We start from the raw sequence: 21,042 nt of genomic DNA, 5'->3' as shown, positions 1-21,042 counted from the left end.
TGTGTGTGTGTATATGTGTGTGTGTGTGTAATTGTTTAGGAAGCATTTTCAGTTTTGTGTGGCTTTTAGTTTTGTGTGTGTGTGTGTTTGTCTTTGTGTGTGTGTATGTGTGTCTTTGTGTGTCTGTGTGTGTGTGTGTGTGTGTGTGTGTGTGTGTGTGTGTGTGTGTGTGTGTGTCTATGTGTGTGTGTCTTTGTGTGTGTGTGTGTGTCTGTGTCTGTGTGTGTGTGTGTGTGTGGCACGTAGGAGTTTGGGGGCTGCAACATATATAGGAGTGCCCTCAAACATGTTTGAGCAAAACTCCATAAACAAAAGCATAACCATATCCTCAAACATGTTAAAAGGGAAAAGACACCCTTAAAAATGTAACCATTCAGCCAGAAAAAGGACTGCATCAACTACATCTTGCCAGAAAATTTTAGCCTAATATCTTTTACCAAAATCTTTAAAAAGAGCCATCAGAAACTACTATATAGTTGGGGATACACACACATAACAATGCCGACCCAAAACCTTGAAAAGGTAGTTCCCAAGGAAAATGAACACCTAACAAAACAAGAATGAAGGGGGGCCTAATGTTTTCTAACTATACCCACACACAACAGACATGCCTGTAGATTGCAAAAAGGTGAGACCTGTGAATATGCAACAAGTGATTTATATTAATCCTGTTAAGTATCACTGTTCAAATAAAATACTAGATTTTAGAGAGCTTTGGGACTTCCCAATGGGTTTGTCAAAAAGAATGAGTCAGTTCTTTGTTATTGACTTATTGCACATATATGCATACTCACTGATTCAGATATGAAGTGTGTATAATAAATCTAATTTGCATAATATATACATGGTATCTACAATTTAATCACTTAAGGACATAGAATCAAGTAAGCTCGGACCAGTGTAGGCATATAACACGTATAAACATTTTTTACATCTCCAGACATGTTTCCAAAAGTGGAAAGGCTATAAACCCTCTTCTCATGCTTTTTTAGATCATCTATATATATACATTCTTAATAGACCAAGTGAGGATGCTACTTCCTAAATACTAACTCCTATCATGAACTGCATGTCATTGTAATAGTTCCTATGGGTTCAAGACACAAAACAAAACAAAACATATTTTTGGTTCTAGGTAGTTTGATTTAACCATTGCAGTAAAATCAAAATTGTTGCTCAGTTCTAATGGTTTGTACAAATTTCTCATCTAACATTCACTGTCATAACTGCATCTCATTTTATTAAATCTTAGACCATCCGAAACTAGACAACAAAGAAAAAAGAAGGGAGCACATGGGTCTTTAGAAAATAATTTGTTGGTGTTACTAGCATAGCATATTATTAGGCATTAGCATCCTAGTGGCTAGTGGCCTAATGGATGTTGGTGGCATTATGAAGTGACACAAGATATGGATCTTTTCAAAAGAATAATAATAATAATAATAGTAGTAGTATATATTTAGAAGGGTAGAATTGTAGGTCAATAACTCTTTCACTAGTATCACTATTTCTGTAGTTAGCATAGATGTATAAGTTCAGAAATGGGGTATAGAACTATAGATAGTAAGGTACTAGTGTAGTGTCCTAGTCCTGATTTTGAAGAGTTTCGAATCAAAGATATAAATACCTGAGTTGGAGGTTTGAGGACAAATGAGTTTCCAGCAATGAGCGCAGGATCACTTTTGGAAACAGTAATGAGCGCAGGATCAAGAATGGCTAAAATCACTCCTAGTGGAATCTGAAAATCAAATGAAACTTTGTTAGAATGAATGAAAGAGTACTTCTTGATCATGAATTATCAATTTCCTCAATTAAGTCATACATCATTTTCATGTAGGAAAGCAAAAACTAATGTATTTCTCAGAAGGAGTAAAGGAATCACTAAGACGCCTTTCAAATGTAATTTGGATGGCTGAGGAATTACATAGAGTAGCCGATTTCTTGCTGCCAAACATATTAGTGAGTACTGATTCATGTACTAAGTTGAACCACTTGCATGAATATTATAGAAGAACTTATGAAAATTTCCCATAATTAACATGATTGATGCTCCACCATTGGTTTAGTAACCAAGAACTTTAATTCATTGCATGAATATGATGACATTTTGAGGACTTCCTTGGTGCCTAAAATATGTAAGCCAACATCCGTGATGGGAGAATTTTCATGGTCAGACCATTTTAACTGGAAATATATGGGCTTTTGAAGCTAATAAAGGAATAGCTTAAGGATGAATTATTTAAGTAAAAGATAAAAAGTGGTCAGGCATTGGATATGAAGTATAAGCTTAAGGTTAAATTAGACCAACTGTGGGGCAAAATAAAAATAGCAAGGGTTAAAAAATGACTACCATATAAGTAACTGATTTATGATATGGCTCTTAGGAGCTTATTCTTGAGCTTCTTGCAGTTTTGCTGCCTATATATTTAGCATGACTATCACTTACTGATTTATTTTGTGACATCACTCAAATCATCGTGGTTGTAAGAGCAGCGTATTTCTTGTGTTCACACAGAAATCCTAGAGGCGGGTTGTGGCTTAAGCTTAGCAGTTTGGTCCCTCATATATTTCAAGGGATTGGTTTTCAGTGGATATTCAGATGGATCAATCAAGGCAAGGAACACATGATATGATTCTTATAGAGTTGCACATGTTTTCATATATATAGACTTCATGCTAAATCATGTTATGACATTCTGAGTTATAGGTATGGGATATTAGGGGGCACTCAACCAGTCTTGTATGGGACATTAAAGAGCACGAGAAGTCTGTGACATGTTTTTCACTTCATGAGTCGTCAGACAGCCTTTTAAGAGGTTCCACTGATAAAACCATAAGGGTAAATTTAAACTTATTTCATGGTCATCACTTTCTATTTCTCTACCAAGATCTCTAGCAACAAAAATGAATTAAATTTATCTTCCAAATTTCCTAAGCCCATACCTTACTACATATTATAAATAAATGTCTCTTCCTAAGAGAAGAGTGGAGTAGACACAAAGTAGAAAAGGTCAACAATTGTTTTAGTATCCATGCCTAAAAAAAGAGAAGCTGGGTGCTTATAACTTCGATCATTGATGTGTCTAAAGTGAGAAACAGATAGGGCTATAGCTTAACTAAGTTTCTATTCCAAGTACTGGGAGTTCATCCAAATACCCTCTTGGTTACCATTCACAAATCATCCAAATACCCTCTTGGCTGATCTATGGTCTAATCATTTCCCTGATCCATTTCAAGTGTTAGATCAAATCCCATTTGGGGTTCATAGAGATGAAACAATCACATCTCTATCATCACATGCAAGAGTGGATTGGAAGGAGACACCAGAAGGGCGTGTCATAATGCTAGATGTGCCAGGGTTGAAGAGAGATGCGATCAAGATAGAAGTGGAAGGGAATAGAGTGTTGAGAGTGAGTGGAGAAAGGAAGAGGAAAGAGGAGAAGGAAGGAGATCACTGGCATAGAGTGGAGAGATCCTATGGCAAATTCTGGAGGCAGTTCAAGGTGCCAGACAATGTGGACTTGGATTTTGTCAAGGCTAAGATGGAGAATAGAGTGCTTACTCTCACAATGAATAACTTGTCACCTAATAAGGTCAAAGGTCCAAGGTTGGTCAGCATTGCAGGGGATGATGAGCAAGCTCCCAAGCTCAAGGGTAATGAAGACAAGCGGGAGCTTTGAATTATTCATAAATTATAATAACTTTATCATACAAACTTCTTATGTGTGTCAGTAAAAAAGGGTTTCTAATTTGTAGTTAGTTTTGTGAATAAAAGGGTTCTGAAAAAATCTTTGCTTCTTTTAATGTGTTATCATACTGTCATCTTCTTTGAGACTAAACTACTACTATTTTATCTTTAAATATGTGAAGGGTTGTTATAATAAAATTAATAAAATATTAAAAAAAATCCTGACATATATAGCCTATTATTATAGGTTTTAAATATTATATATAACTTATTTATAAGAATAGATAAAAACATACAAGTTGTTTTAACTATTTCTTGATCTCATTATAACAATATAACAATAAATAAGGATGATACAAGTTGTTCTAATTATTTCTTGATCTCCATTTTTATTTTTTATCTTTGTCCTTAACATGCACTTATAATAAATAGAAATAGATACCTAAATTTACTATTTTTCTCCACTTTTTTGGAAAACTTTTATCCTCACTTCTGCCCACGCTTTCACGGGAAGTTACACGGTTCCAAACTAAGCAAAGAAGGGCTATGGCAAGGGCACTGGACTCTGAAAGTCATTTATAAGATTTATTTGTATAATTATGCACATTTAAGTACAATTCATGGAATAAAGGAAAATGACAAGATGAATGTAAGCACACCTATTCTTTTGTTCAATAAAACTTTTTTTAACCTGAGATTAATTGTTATGGTTGTTATACATGACAGCCTCGTGTTCTATTTTAAATTTAGATGTAGTTTTTTTACAGGAATTTAGATGTACTTTTATATATAACTATTTTTAGTGTTATTCTATAATTAGAATTGAAATTTCAATTAGTCTTAATGCATTGTACTTTGAAATTTCAATTAGTTTTATATATCATTGTTATCCATTGTGCTAGTGTTATTGGATAGGGAATCTTATGAGGTTGCAATTGCAGGATTTGGGTTTTTGGGATCAGCAGCAGTGGCAGAAGCAGAATGGTAAGTTAGCCATGTGAGTATCAAGTAAATCAATCGATATTGTGAAATTTCATATTTAAATCTAGTCATACATTGAGAGACAAATCAATACATAATTCCATTACATGCTTGGAGTGAAGTGGTTACCTAGTCTGCAAGAAGAGTAACAACTAGCCGTAAGTGCCACAACTTTAAACTTATCTGGATTCTCTGGCACAATATGTAGTGTCTACAAAAGCATACAGGGGAAAAGATGCACTACATCAAAGGATAAGAGACAAATAAAGACAAGCGAAGCCATCTACAAGGGGTAAACAATCAACAATTTCTAGTCACACTCAGGATCTTGGCCTTTCCCTTCACTCCTTCAAAGACCCTGGTTTGATTCATCATGGCCAGTCCCAAGCAGGTGCAAATCAAACACCTTCCAATGACCAAACCGTCTTCTTAATTTGCTGCTAGTTCAAAAGAATGAAGAGAAAAAACTTTAACTTTTTTCTTCCTTATTTTGCTACTTATGCACCTATACATCTATTATAACTGCCTTGGAATTTTGACAATGCTATGACTATGGTGGGTTCAACATCAACATTATGTGATTTACTTTGATTCATTTCCTAGGATTCTGCTACATTTGGTAGAGAAAGATTTTCTTTCTTTCTTTGCACAAACCTTGTAAGTTTTCTACCTGAGTTTTCACCACATAGTTACTAGAGAACAAATTTACTAATTTCAGTTAGAATAAGAACTAAGATTAAGTAGATATCCATAAAACCTCTCTAGGAAAAATGTTAGGAACTCAGAGACAGAAACAACAACAGCAAGGCCAGGGGTCATAATAGCAAACCAGGGGGTACAGGAGGAAGCAAAGCCCAAAAGAAGAATTGTGAAACCATCATACCTCTGACTATGTCTGAGGAAGAATGGTGAGGTTGATCAGCAAAGGCACCACACACTATGAGGGAATATCCTTGCTTGATGTTGTCTGCTTTAGGGAGACAAACACTAACAAATTCCATTATTGCAAATCATTCTAGAATCCTTTTTTGTCATTAGGAAGCCTATACATATGTAAATAACAAGCAAGGAAAATTAATGAGAAATATACAAATTACCTTTCTTCTCTCTGTGCCTTCTTCTTTTCTTAGGAGGTTTTGGTGCCTCGAAGCCAGTAGCTAGGGGGTGATACAAAAAACAAATACTTTCTCAACTTAAATTAATAAAATACAAAAACCAAACTATTGGATAATTTGGCAACATACAGAGCTTTAAGATTACCAATACAGCACTTAATACAAAAACCACTAAGACATGAAAACATACATCTTACAAAAAATCAAGCCAAACAAACTATGGCACTACTTCAAAGTGCACACCGCACAATACATTTTCTAATCAATTTTTACAAATAAGAATATAAAATCACTAGCAGAAGTTTAATTGTTGCTCATCATCTCATTACTTTTAACTGTTTGCAAACCCAACAAAACCTTTCCACCTATAATTGCTACAGCTTACACTTCATGAGTCAAAATGCCTTTTCACTACACCAAGGTTTTAACCATGTGTATAACATTATTCATTGCAACTCTAACTCAACATTGTTATAATAAAGTCTAAATATTCACCGAACAATAAAGCTATAAATTGAGAAAGAGAGGAAGGAGGAGAAGTAGGAAAAAGAACATGTTGAACTAGGAAGAAGAAGGAGAAGAACAAGAGAGTTGTCACGATGCTCGAGTGCAACAGAAGTGATGCTCGGAGCTTAGACGAAACGATGCTCAAGTGGGTCGCTTAGACAGAGAACAGAGAGCTTAGATGGAGAAGAAGAGAGCGCGAGCAAAATAGGGTTCGAGTAATATTTTAAAATCTAAGTTCAACATCGGTTTTTAAAAAAAACGATGTTAAGAAAATGATGTTAACGTTAACATCGCTTTTCTGGAAGAAACCGATGTTAACTTATCATACGTTAACATCGGTTTTCTCAAAACCCGATGTTAATGAACTGACGTTAACATCAATTCTTGGAAAATCGATGTTAACTAATTAATGTTAACATCGGTTTTCCAAGAACCGATGTTAAAGTCAGTTTGTTAACATCAGATTTTCAGAAAACTGATGTTAACGGATATACATTATTTACAATTATACCACCACATTTACCTTAACATCGGTTTTGTCAAAAACCGATGTTAAGTTGGCGATGTTAAAACTGGTTTTTCTAGTAGTGCAAGAATCCAATCGATTATGTTGTTCTTGAAAGTTTTCCAAATGTTGGAAAGAACACTTTAATCGATTGAAATGATAATATAATTGATTACTTCTTCAAAATAATCAATTAAATTGGATATTTAATCGATTACAGGCGGTTATAATTGTTTTCTCTATAAATAACAACCTTGTGTTCTCACTTTTAAGAAGCAAAAAGAGAGAAGAAAAAGTACTTAGAATAAGTGTGTGAATCACAACTTCTAGACTTCATCTTTTTAAGCTCCCATGGTAAAAAGTGAGTTATGAATTACTTGCGAGATCAAGAAGAGACTCATTCACTCAAGCAAAGGTTCTTATGTGTGATTAATAAGGTTGTGTCTCTCTTTGACCCAGTTTTACATGTTAGCATATGCATGAATTTCTGATGACATGCTAGAATAGGTTTTTCTAGTTTGGGCTAAAGGGTATGTTTCTCTTAGGCTCTTATTCAAAAAGGACCCTAGGGTTGGGTACCTTAGCCTCTTTTTCTGAGTTGGAACTGAGATTAATTATGATTGTTTGTAAGAATTATATAGGCATAGTAAAAATCTAATTCAGTTTGGATTAGATAACTGGTTCCCTAGAGATATTGAGTGAACCAGTATAAAAATTGATGTACATCTTATCTTGATCTTATCTTTCTTACTCATTGTATTCTTAATCAATTTGCTGAAGTTTAAAGAAAATATTTTTTTGAATAAGAACTTTAACAAAAGGATTTTGTGTTAAGGGTGATTGATTAAATATTAGGTTTTAACAAAATATTGTGATACGATCCTTAGAAAAGAAATTTTTTCAAAACTCTATTTTTTTTTATTTGATTTGATTTAGAACCAATTCACTCCCGCCGCCCCTCTTGGTTTGAGTTCCATCATTTTTTTTTCAAATTTCAATTATTTGCAACATGATTGACTTGTTGTCGTTCATGCTAAAATCAAAGATATATATGATATGGGCGATGAGCAATCCAATGACATAGATCAAGGAATGAACAAGGCTTACAAGAGATAAATGATAATGATTTGATCAGACTAGAAGCTAATGATAGTGATGATACCATTGAAGTTACAATACATATGGAGAACATTTTACCACATGACAAGAATGATAATTATATATATATGATGATAAGATTGATTAAGACCTCTTCTGATTTGTTTTTATTTGTTCTATTTAGACATTTAGTTATATTTTTAGTATACATGTATTGAAAATTTTGTCACATTTATATAATTTTATTCCTTTCTTTAGTTTTTTGTTCTTATTGTTCATTATTCTTATGTTTATTTTTTGTATGTATAAGAATCACTCAAAATACAATGATGTTGTCAGTTTTCTATCAAAATTTGTTTGATTGTTTCCTTAGCAGTTTGATTCTTGGTGATTGGAGATTGGTGAGAAAAAGGAGCTTACAAGCAACCTAAATTCGCATTTCAGGTAATTACATTCACACCACTTGTTACTACTTTATTCTTTTATTTTTGGCATGGTGTTTAAAAAATTCATAGTCAATAATGTAGCTATATCTAATTTTTATTTTATTTTATTTTTTGAATGGTTAATTCAGCATACTATGGGAAAGGGTAGAAAGTTGAATATCATTCAAAATAATGGTCAATCACAAGCAAAAGAGAAATCAATTGAAAGCTCTATTGAAGCCAACCGAAATAACAACTCTAAAATATAACAAAATGCACAATTGGAAGGAGGTATAAAGATTTTATTAACTTAATATTTTTATTTTATATTGAATTTTTTATAACACAATTGCTTTTTAACTAAATCAATAATCACAAATAGAACAGCATATACAAGAAGAAAGTCATGTTGAGTCTCTTGGAAGTGCAAGTGAAAGTTCAACTAAAGGTAAGTAACAATGCAAGTATATACACTTATATATATATATATATATATATATATATATATATATATATATGATAAATGAAACAGGACTAAAGGTTATACACATATGCTAGATGTGTGGGACATGCCAAATGGAGAATTCATACTTGTTGAAGAAGATCATTGGGGCAATCCTATGGGTTGGGAAGGGAAAACTCTACTGAATGCAATTGGGAGCTTGGTAAGGAGACACCAATGTGTTCCTATCAATTTTCTTAGTTGGAAAGACATGCGTGAGGACTATATTACTAACATGGCTGAATTGATTTAGGTCTAGTATAATACTTTATAAGTGTTGTTTCATTCTACTTCCTGCAAAATTTTATGCTTTGTAATGTCTAACAAAATGCTCTTTTTTATTTATTAATGATACTCATAATAGAGTAAGTTTCGATTTGTTCCTGAATTAACTGAAAAAACAAAGACATATTGATTGATGACATGAGTCTGAAATGGAGGCAATTTAAATATGAATTGAAATCAAATGGATATGATGAGAACAAAACAAAGGAGGAAATGGTTGCTCGCATCCCAAATCCAAGGGTAGATCCTTTTCAATATTGTGATTTAGTACATTATTGGTGTTCTGAGAAAGGACAAGTATATATGTATAATGTCACTAACCTTTAGCTAACATAACAATTATATATTATAGGCTTTTTTTTTAATAACTTTTTATGTAAGCTCCATTGGAGCTTGTAGGCCTAGGATCTTCTTCATCAATGGATTCCTTTCCTTCTTGGAAGATAAATGGCAGCGGAATGGAGAAGGAAGAGAGAGAGGGGATGCCACTTCAAGGAGAAGATAAGTCTAGAAGAAGTTCACCACCATAGGAGGCCATGGATAAGAGCTTGGAGGAAGGAGATGAATGAAGGGAGAGGGAGAGAAGAGCACGAAATTTTGTGCTCTAAAAGAGCTCTGAAATCTGAAGTTAATATTCAAATGATCAAAGTTCAAAAAAATCCACACACATGACCTCTATTTATAGCCTAAGTGTCACACAAAATTGGAGGGAAATTTGAATTTCAATTCAAATTTCACTTGAATTTGAAATTGAATTTGTGGAGCCAAACTTTGGAGACAAAATTTCACTAATTATGATTAGTGAATTTTAGTTATGGTTCAAACCACTAATCCAAGATCAATTCCAAGATTCTCCACTAAGTGTGCTTAGGTGTCATGAGGCATGTAAAGCATGAAGGACATGCACAAAGTGTGACTATATGATGTGGCAATGGGGTGTGGTAAGCAAATACTCACCTCCCCCTCTAAAATTTAATTGGATTGGGCTTCTACCAATTCAATTAAATTTATTTCCAACCACACACATCAAATATTCACTTAGTGCATGTGAAATTACAAAAATACCCCTAATACAAAAACTAGTCTAGGTGCCCTAAAATACAAGGGCTGAAAAATCCTATATTTCTAGGGTACCCTACCTACATTATGGAGTCCTAAATACAAGGACCAAAATTAATGAAACCTTAATCTAATATGTACAAAGATAAGTGGGCTCATACTTAGCCCATAGGCCCGAAATCTACCCTAAGGCTCATGAGAACCCTAGGGCCTTCTCTTGCATCTTTTGCCCAATCTTCTTGGAGTCTTCTATCCAATGCCCTTGGGGGGTAGGATTGCATCACTTTTTATATTTGTTGGTTATACAAAATAAGAACCATTAACAAAAGGAATCACTCAAAATGTGAGAACTTGCATTGCATGGGAACCCAGAATCTTCCAAGACGAATTCATGAGATGGTTTTTCTTTCTTATAGTTTTTAATATTTAATTTCTTAGTACAAATAGGATGATTGATTTTTTTAAACTAATGTTAGACAACAAAGGCTAAACGAGTGCAACCTTCTTGGGAAAAAATTTATATTGACACTCGACTATGAAAAGATAGAAGCATTGTTACTGAAAAGGTTGCTACTGTAATTGTAAGAATTTTAATTTTTATTTCAAAATGTTCTCTTTGTTTTATTTTTTGTTTTGCTCAATTTTCTAATAAAGGGTTATGGAGTGAGGGGGAGTAAATAATGAGGAGATGAGTTTTGTTTGGTGACATTGAAGTATTGAGGATATTGATGCATGGTAATAATTTATAAGATGTATTTATATAGGATGAACTTAAAAAGAAAATGGTTGAAGCAGAGAATTCACAAAATTTACAAAGCACCCAAGATTCTACTGATTGGACAAATGATATATATTCAAAAGTCAAAGGACCTAAAAAAAGAGGGTGTATGCATTGTCTTGGCAATATTTCACATCAAGCAAGTTCATCTCAAAGCTCTTATACAGGCAATAGAATCCAAAAATTGGAGAATTTGCTTGGAAATCTTGTTGTTGTCCTTAAAGTGCGATTTGCAAAATCTATAGATCAAGAGGTATAAATTTATAATTCAACTTATTTAAATATTTAACTATGATATGATATTTTACAAAGAAAAAGCATTCTTTTAATTTAGGTACCTACAAATGGTTCTACTAGTAAAAATCATCAAACTACAAGCAATCCCAACTAGAGGTGAGTTGAAATTTAATAATTAATATTTTGACAATACCATTTTTGTTAGCATATGGTATAGCTTGTAGTGTATCCACACTATCTATGTATGTGGTAAATTGTAGCTTCCCTTTACTTGGTTGCCTTCTTCTTTCCTTAAGTCATGTATGTACCCAAACTTGTTGACTAAGAAAAATAGTTTACATTTTATAGTTTTGAGAATTGATTCAAACTAGTCAAGCTTTATTATATTTTTTATATTCTAATATTATTTTTAAGCTTTAGGTTAGGCCAAGTTAGTTGATTCACATATCTTTGCAACTGTAGTTAAGAAGCTATCACATCTATAAATTGCATAAGATATTCATTTGTGTATGTTAATATGTACTCCTTTATGTCATTGTAATGGCTTGCAACAATGAAGATAACCAAGTAATGGTTTTGAGGTAAATACATTTTCTTCTTGCATGTATGCTTGCTCATTTTAAAAATTTGTTGTTGACTTAGTTCATAAATGTTCAGATCGGTGATTACTTGAATGTGGCTATTTTGTTGGTTATTGTGAATGTTGGATATCATCTCAACTTGGCTAGGTTTTTTGGGAAAAAAAAAATTTTTGTGACTATGTGATTTTAGTTTGAAGAGGCTATTCTGTTGGTTATTGTGGATGCTAGATATCATCTCATCTTTGTTAGGTGTTTTGGGAAACATAAATACTCTTGTTTGTTTTTGTGATTATGTGACTTCCCTGGAAAATGGACCTTTGTCCCCTTCATCCTTCATCGAGAGAGGAGTTTAATTAGTCCATGTTTGTCAATTTTCAATGTTTGCTCCAATGTTTCAAAACTACTATAACTTTTTTAAAAAAAGTAAGGCGACAATAATAACAAAGATCAGTGTCATAAAAGGCCTTTAGCCAAAAATAGTTGATCATCAAAAGATGGTCTCTGTCAAATCTATCAAAAATGAGAAGTTTTTTAAAGATATGGAGAATGTGAACAAGAAATTTAATGAGGCTTTGAAGAATCTAGCAGAGAGCAAAAAGATTATCACTATTTTGAACGACCAACTCATGGTCAAAGAGGAGAAGGTAAAAAAGCTTATTGGAAAAAAAGTCAACCTATTGAAGGAGAAGAATTTTGCTGAAGAGGATCTTTCCTCCCTTCAATAGAAAACTGCTATGCTTGAGGAAGAGAAAAAGTAAGGAAGTGCTAAGAAGACGACTCTGAATTAGGCCTTCATGATGGGGCATGAGGATGGTTTTCAGAAAGCTCTTCTCCAAGTAGAGCTTTTTCTCCCTGGAGCTTATTTGTTGAAGTTTGATGTCTTCTCTATTGTTAAAGGGGGGAGTTAGTAAAGGATTCTTAGATGGAATCATTTGAAGACGCATCTGAGGTGACTTCAAATGAGGGGGATAACGGAGCGACCTCAAAAGCATAATGGTCTTCTAAGGATTCATTAATTGAGATTTGAAACTTACAGGTTTTAGCAATTGAAAAAAAATTGTTGACCGACTATGTAATGATTAAATATAAATTAAACTTGCATTTGTGAATAATTTTTTTATCTAATTTGTAGAAATTGAAAAATTTATATTTGCACACCTTTCTGAGTTATCATAAGGGTTTCTACTTGCGTTATGTGAAAAATTGTAACAGAATGATTTGAACTGCATAACTCTTAAACAAAAATGCTCTTTTGTTACTTCCAACTCTACCTTTTGTTTGTCGACATATCAATTGCTTTGTGTGTTTGTATAAGAGCATGTAAAGTCAATGTACCATTTAGAACAAGACATAATAGATCTCTATACAGGTTTGTATAAAATGTGACATGTCAGTACACAATTTTGCATATGACATAAATAGGTTTGTACACAGTTTTGTGCAAGACATGATCAAACTTTAGGATAAGTACTGCACAAGAGTTAAGAATGCAGGAAACATAAATTGCAAATACCAAGACATAGGTTGTAAAAGACTTTCATTTAATAGTGACGATAATGATGTTCCTTTTACATTATGACCTCAATGCACCTCATTAAAACCTCTTCAGCCAAAACCCATTATTTTTATACTTGGGAAAATAAAGACTGGAGTAGGAAAAATAGCACGACACCTGGTTTTAACTGAAGTACGGCTTCAAATGTGTTACATTCCAGGTCCTTGGAATGACCTTTCCAGCAAGCTCTTCAAGTCGATAAGCATCATTTTGTAGTGTTATAGTGACCCTAAAAGGTTTTTCCCAGTTTGAAGCGAGCTTCCTTTCAGTACAGTCTTTTCTTGTTTCTCCCCTCATTCTCTAAACGAGATCTCCAACTCGAAACTCCCTCCTTTTCAGTTTTGATTTGTACTTCCAAGTTGCTCTCTTTTTGCAAGCTTTTTCCTTAATATGAACGTGATTTTTCACCTAGTCAATCATGTCTAGTTCAAGAGCAAGGCTTTTGTCGTTGAGTGTTTCATCAGAATGGGCTCTTCCCTCCGAGAGTTCACCGACTTCTACAAGAATCTTGGCATCAGTGACATATGTCAATCGGAAAAGAGTTTCCTTCATTAAGGACTAAAAAGTGCAGTGATATGCCCATAGAACATTAGGTAGTTCTCCATCCCAAAGTCCTTTTACTTTCTTCATCCTCTTCTTCATTTCACTTAAAATGACTTTGTTTGTTGCTTCTTCTTAACTGTTGATCTGGGGATGTTCGACAGAATACACCAAATGCTTCATGTCGAGCTACTACAGGAATTACTCATATCCCTTTAATGCAAATTGTGCGCCATTATCGATAACAATGGAAAAGGGAAGACCATGTCTACATATTAGTGACTTCCATGTGAACTTCTAAATTTTCTCGGTGGTGATTCTTGCAAGTTCCTTTGCCTCTATCCATTTGGTGAAATAATCTATTGCCACCAATAGGAACTTCACTTGTCCCTTCACAATGGGGAACAGTTCTAAGATATCCATACCCCAAAATGTGAATGGCCATAGTGAGTGTATGTTATGCAACTTCTCAGGTGAAGAGTGATGGAGATTGCCAAATTCTTGGCACTCTCTTCATTTCTTTGAATATTCCATGCAATCAATCCATAGTGTCGGCCAATAGTAACCAAGTCAGAGAACCTGAGTTGTCATGCTCCTTCCTCCTGAATGAAAACCATAGATGCCTCTGTGTATCTCCTCCATAAAGTACTGTGCATCCTCTTTGTCTACGCATTTCAACAGTGGTATGGAAAATCCTCTTCAGAAGATTTCTCCATCAAATACAACATAGTGGGATGATTTCAGCTTCACCTTCCTAGCTTCATTGTTGACAATCAACAAATGATTGTTTACCAACTAATTCCATATGTCATTCATCCAAGATTCTTCTCTGATTTGACTAGTGAATATATCATATTTTTCTATGCTTGGTGTAGACCTAGTCTCCTAAATGAATGTTTTATGATGACCTAGCCTCTTGGAACTCACTAGTCTTGACAAGATGTCGTCCCTATTGTTGTCTTCGTGGGGAATGTGAATGAGTTCATATTCCTCTGAGCAATATAGCAAGGGCTCCATCAAGAGGTAGTATCTTTGCATATGTGCATCCTTGGCTTGGAATTCTCCATTCACCCGACCGGTGACGAGCTTGAAATCACTCTTACATCATACCTTTTTCACTCTAACCTCATTTGCCAATTTAAGGACTGCGATCAAAGCCTCGCATTCTACTTGATTGTTAAAGGTTTTAAAGTCAAACCTCAATGACTTTTTATGAGAGATGTCTCCTGGCCCTTCGAGTGTGATTCCTACTCCACTACCCATGGGATTGCATGAACCATCCACATAGAGCATCCACCAGTTTCCACCATCATTGTTGTTAGGTTCGAGAGAGGGAGGGAGTTCTACAATGAAATCGATCAAGCATTGGGCTTTGATAGGCCCACGGGGCTCAAACTTTAAGCCAAACTCTGACAGCTCCACAAACCATACAACCATCCTCCTAGTGAGTTCCAATTAGCGAATAACTTTCCTAATGAGGTGATCGGTTTAGACTTTGATTTGGTGGCTTTAGAAATACGAGTGCAGCCTCCTTGAGCAATTCACAATTGATAATGCCAACTTTTCAATCATTTGATATCTTTGCTCAACCTCCTATAGGACCCAGCTGATGAAGTAGATCAGTATTTGTCTTTTACCATCCTCCTGCATTAACACTAAACTAATGGTCGAGTTAGAAACGGATAGGTAAACTAAAAGTTCAGCACCTACCGTAGGTCGGGTTAGGATGGGAGGAGTTGCCAAGAAATTCTTGAATTTTGTAAACATCTCTTCACACTCTTCATTCCAATCAAACTCATCTTGTGAATTTTTCAACAATTTGAAGAATGGTTTTGGTTTCTCTTCCATCTTGGGTAAGAATCGAGAGAGAGAAGTTTACTTTCCAATTAACTTTTGAACTTCATTTATGTTTTGCGGACTTCTCATCGCTATGACAGCTTCACATATATTTGGGTTTGCCTCTATTCCTCTGTATGTTAACATAAAACCGAAAAATTTACCTCCTCAAACCCCGAAGGTGCATTTCTCAGGGTAACCCTCGTGTTATGCTTTTTGAGTTCAATAAAGATCTCAACAAGGTCATCAGTGTATAGGTTGAGAGAGGATGAATTAACCATCATATCACCTACATACACTTCCACATTGTGTCCGATCTGCTTCTTTTAGATCTTATCCATAACCATTGATATGTCACTCCTGCATTCTTTAGGCCGAAGGGCATAACTTTGTAACAAAAGTTAGCATCGTCAGTGATAAAGGTTGTATTTTCTTGATCAGAGGGTACATTTTGATATGGTTGTAACCTAAATAGGCATCCAAAAAACTAAGTAGTTTAAAGCCACACACTCCATCTACTAATATGTAAATTCTTGGTAAGGTATAGGCATCCTAAGGACACACTCTGTTTAAGTCGGTGTAGTCCACATACACTCTCTATTTTCCTATCGCTTTTTTTCCCATGACCACATTGGCTAGCTAAGTGGTGTAGTTCACTCTTCAGATGAAGTTGGCCTTCAACAATTTTTCAATTTCTGCTTCCATGAACTTCCCCATTTCTTCTTCAATTTTACATTTTCTCTGGGCCGCCGGCTTAGCTTCAAGAAAAATAGTGAGCTTATGGAAAATGAAATTCAGATCAATGCCCAACATATCGAAGGCATTGCAAGCAAACAGATCGGCATTTGCAAGGAGCATCTGCTCTATCTTTTTCGTACGGCATCTTCCATTCGCATGCCAATCTTGGTACACTGATCGAATTCCTTGCCAATTTGAAAACACAAACCATCTTCAATCAGGGTCGGTCATTGATCTTCAGAGTCTACTCGCGGGTCAAGATCCTCTAAATTGGTGATGACTATATTGACACTGGAGGTTGGTGCCTTATTATGGTCTTCCTTTATGTTGTTTGGTTCAATCTTGCAACTCTTCACATAGCATTCTTGCTCGCCTTCCTAGTCGGCTTTAACGATGATGATCTCCCTTGTTGTTGATGGGAATTTCATGGCTAGGTGATATGTGGAAACAATGGCTCCAATTTTGTTTAATGTGGTGATGCAATCCTACCCCCCAAGAGTATTGGATAGAAGACTCCAAGAGGATTGGGCTAGAGCTACTAAAGAAGGCCCTGGGGTTCTCATGAACCTAAGGGTAGATTATTTGAGCCCATGGACCAAGGTTGGGTCCACTCTTCTTTGTAAATTTAGAATAGCTTTTTCCTTCTTTTTGGGCTTGTATTTTGGCCATTCTAGTAATATAGGGTTTTAGCCTTGTATTTCAGGGCATTTTGAGTAGTCTTTGTAGTAGGGACTTTTTTTGTATTTTCATGTATTTTGTAGGGGGTGTGTAGTAAAGCTCTAGCTTCTCATCTCAATGAGATGAGCTTAGCTATTAGAGAGGTGTGTGTAGCTAAGCTCTAGCTTCTTTAGGAATCTTCTTAAGGAGGTGAGCTTAGTTATTAGAGGGGTGGTGTAGCAAAGCTCTAGCTTCTCAAGGAATTTTCTCAAAGAAGCTTCTCAAGGAAGTTTTCTCAAGAAAGCTTCTCAAGGAAGCTACCTAGTCTATAAATAGAAGCATGTGTAACACTTATTGTAACTTTGATGAATGAAAGTCTTATGAGACACACTTCAAAGTTTCACTTCTCTCCCTCTTTTATTCCTTCAATTTCGTGTTCCCCCCTTCTCTCTTTATTTTCCTCCATTAAAGCATCCTCTTCAAGCTTCTTATCCAAGGCACATTCTTGGTGGTGAAGCTCCTTGTTCCATGGCTTATTCCCTAGTGAATGGTGCCTCCCCTCTCCTCTTCTCCTTTGTCTTCCCATGCATCTCCATGGTGGAAAATCACCATTGAAGGACCTCATTGAAGCTCAAAGATCCAGCCTCCATAGAAGCTCCACAAGCAAGCTTCCATCATGTGGGTCTCCCAAGCAGGACGTTGTATGAGGTGTATGTGTCTACCAACATATATGGGACCACAAAGGATTGAGAGAGATTTCTCATTCCAAAAGTGGTCAACAAATCCACTTTGCCTCTGGTATAGATATGTTCACCTACAAAACCTATCACTAGTTTCTCGTTAGGTTGTATAAAATCGAGCGAGACATCTATTTTTCAAACATAGACTGATACAAAATATCAGCTCCACTTCCCTGGTCGATAAGTGTTTTTTGGACTGTCCAACTAGCAATAACAATTGATATCACCATAGGATCATCCTGGATGGGATCACTTCCAATGAAGTCAGCGTCTATAAACATAATGGTTGGTAGATATCAGCATGGTGTTTTCTCAGTTTGTACGGCATTGACACTTTTGAGTGCTCGAAGGTGACATTCCTGGCCGATTTCATGCAACCTCCACAAGTGAAACCACCAGTAATAGTGTTGATGACTCCTCGAACTGCTCCTTGGGGGGTTTGGGTTTTCTTGTTGTCTTTGTTCACCTTCTCCGACTTAATGTTGATTGTTGTTACCACATCGTCCTATGTAGCCATCTTTGTAGACACCTCTTCCTCCTCGGTATCCATCGCGATTATTGTTATTTCCTAGACGAAATCATTTAGACAGCCTTTATGAACCAACTTCTCAATTTTGTCCTTTAGGACTATGCATTCTTCTATAGAATGGTCATAGTTTTGGTGATATCTACATTGTTTGGTGTGATTTTCTTGACTATGGGAGCCTATGGATAGAAGAAGTGCAAGTATTTTTCGTGTTGAATTCTTCTTCCAGTATGCGTGCTCAACCCTAAATGAGAGGAGTGCATGTCGCGTAATTCAACTATTTGAGTTGTCTGTTAAAGTCTTTCTCCTTGACATGTTTGAGTTTTTCTTTATTGGAATCGGGCTTCCTCTGATCTCTCCTTCTGACCTTATCTCGGTACTCAAACAATTCTTCCATCTGGATAAAAATCGGTTGCACGACATCATTTTTTGTTCATGCTCATTGGTTGTTTTTTGCACAAGCTATATGCAAACACTCCAGGCTTGAGTGCTGCTATCATGGCGTGAAGGGCTACCCCAAGTTCAAGGTCATGGATCATGACTGCAATTTGTGAAAATCTTCCCATGAAGTCTCGTAGAGACTCATTGTCAGCTTGTCTTAAGATTATCGGTGCTACCTATGTTATATGATGCAGTTGGCATGTGGCATATTGAGCACCAAAGCATTTGACTAGTGTGTCAAACATATCGATCATCCGAGAAGGGAGTTGGTGCCACCATAATAGAGCAAATCCCTTCAAAGAAATTTGGAAGACCCTGCATAAAATGGCATCGCCATTAGTCAATAAGTTTACCTGTGTGATATATGCTTCCAAGTGTTCATCGGGATCTGTGGTTTTATCATATTGATCAATGTTCAAAGGCTTCCACCCCAGGGGTAAGGGAGTGTTGAGAATTCCATCTATGAAAGGATGTCGTCGGCGCAACTCGGCGAGCTGACTATGGGACCTCTAATGTGATCGCCCAGTGGTTTTTGTTTAGTGGTTAGTGTCATGGGATGAATGTTTTATCTCTGTTGCAGTGAGGTGAGTTGGGATTATGTTCTACATATTTGCATTCGAACGCTGCAACTGGGCTCAAATGAGGTTGTTCTCTTGGCACAATGCTTGTGTAAGTTTCCCTCCTTTTTCTCTCGTAGGGCTGTCATTTCTTCATTCTTCTTCTGGAGCACTTCTAAATGTTCCTTAAAACCTTATATTGTTAAACTCTCTTCCATGGTAGTTGACTGTAGTGTCAAGCTCTTGGTCGCTACCATATATCTTATGGCCAAAGGAAATTCCACTTTGGCCCCATGATGGGCGCCAAATGTTCTTACCACTTTTCGGGTAGTTCCGACCTGTTCTTTGCCTTCCCATCTTAGTCTGAGCTTCTTCTCCAAAGGTAGGGGTGAGTACCTAATAAAGGGCCCCGATGCTCAAGTTAGTGTATATTTTGTGAGTTCTTTGAGAGAAATGAATGTTACCTACTTGTCTCTGCTATTATGCACCTACTAATAGTCGAGACCATTACCAAGTCAGTAACTGTCCACATAGCCCACTAAGGCTAATATCAGATATTGGAGGTCGATTACCATGAAGGTAGGGATAATCAAGGGTCGACCTGTAACCGACCTATAGTGGGACCTATACAATACAATTAGTTTAATATAATCGCGGCTAAAAATCATCACTGTCTTCATTTTAGTGAACAAATGTATTGAAAAACAACACCAAACCAGGAACCTCTCTGAGAACCCAAGAACCCCAAAGACGCTTGGCTTAGTCAACATATCTCTCAAACTCAAACCCCCAAAGGATCACGACGGATGAGGATCGCGGTGAATGAGGATCACAGCAACAAGGTCGGCAAAGCAAGAGTTGTAGAGGAGTAGGAAGTGTGAACATTGGAGAGCATGTAGTTTGCGTTAAAGTTGGTGATGTTGAGGACGTCAGAGGACTGTTGGAGCAAGAAAAGGTGGTGGTAGAGGTTGGTGCACTTCGATAGAACCTTGTCGAGTTCCATGTCCATCATTCTCTGGTGCACGATGCATTCATGAAAGAACCCAGATCCACTCGACTCAGGGAACCCATATCTGCTTCTTCGGCATCAACTTTGTCTAGTCAGTCCTTCAATGGCCTTGTTGATTCCAACAACTATGCCAAAGGTAAAACATCCACCGAGTCAGCATACTTTGTAAACCTCCACACGCGCTTGCATGGCCATTCCATCGAGTCAAATCTGCTTGTGTTGCTGCTAGGAGGAGAATTTGGAGGCTTTAAAATCATGGTTTCTTCGTATTGTTGTATTCTATCTATGGGGTGATGTTGGTTTTGATTTGAAGATGCTGGAAGAGATGTGTGAGTGTGAGGTATTTATTGTTTAGTTGATAGATAAAGATTGGTTTTGATTCAGAGATGCGGGGAAGGATGTTGGTTTTGCACTTTAGATGGATGAATTTTTAGTATTTTTTTTAAGATAATAGCAATAAAAGGGAGAAACAACCAGTTTGGAGTTATTTTTTGAATTATTACCCAAAAGCGGATAAGTCATAACATTTGTTACAACTTCTGAACTAAAAGTCGTAACCGATATTACAACTTCTATTTTTTAACTGGAATCATAAAATATTTTACGACTTCAATTTTTTTTTAATCTATGACTTTAAAGTTGTAAGTTTTTTTTTACGAGTTTAAAATGGTAAGTTTAGTTT

This window comes from Glycine soja, chromosome 20, assembly GCF_004193775.1.
Source record: "Glycine soja cultivar W05 chromosome 20, ASM419377v2, whole genome shotgun sequence".
Classification (NCBI taxonomy): domain Eukaryota; kingdom Viridiplantae; phylum Streptophyta; class Magnoliopsida; order Fabales; family Fabaceae; genus Glycine; species Glycine soja.
The sequence above is the reverse complement of the archived record's forward strand: the minus strand, read 5'-3'. Positions refer to the sequence as shown.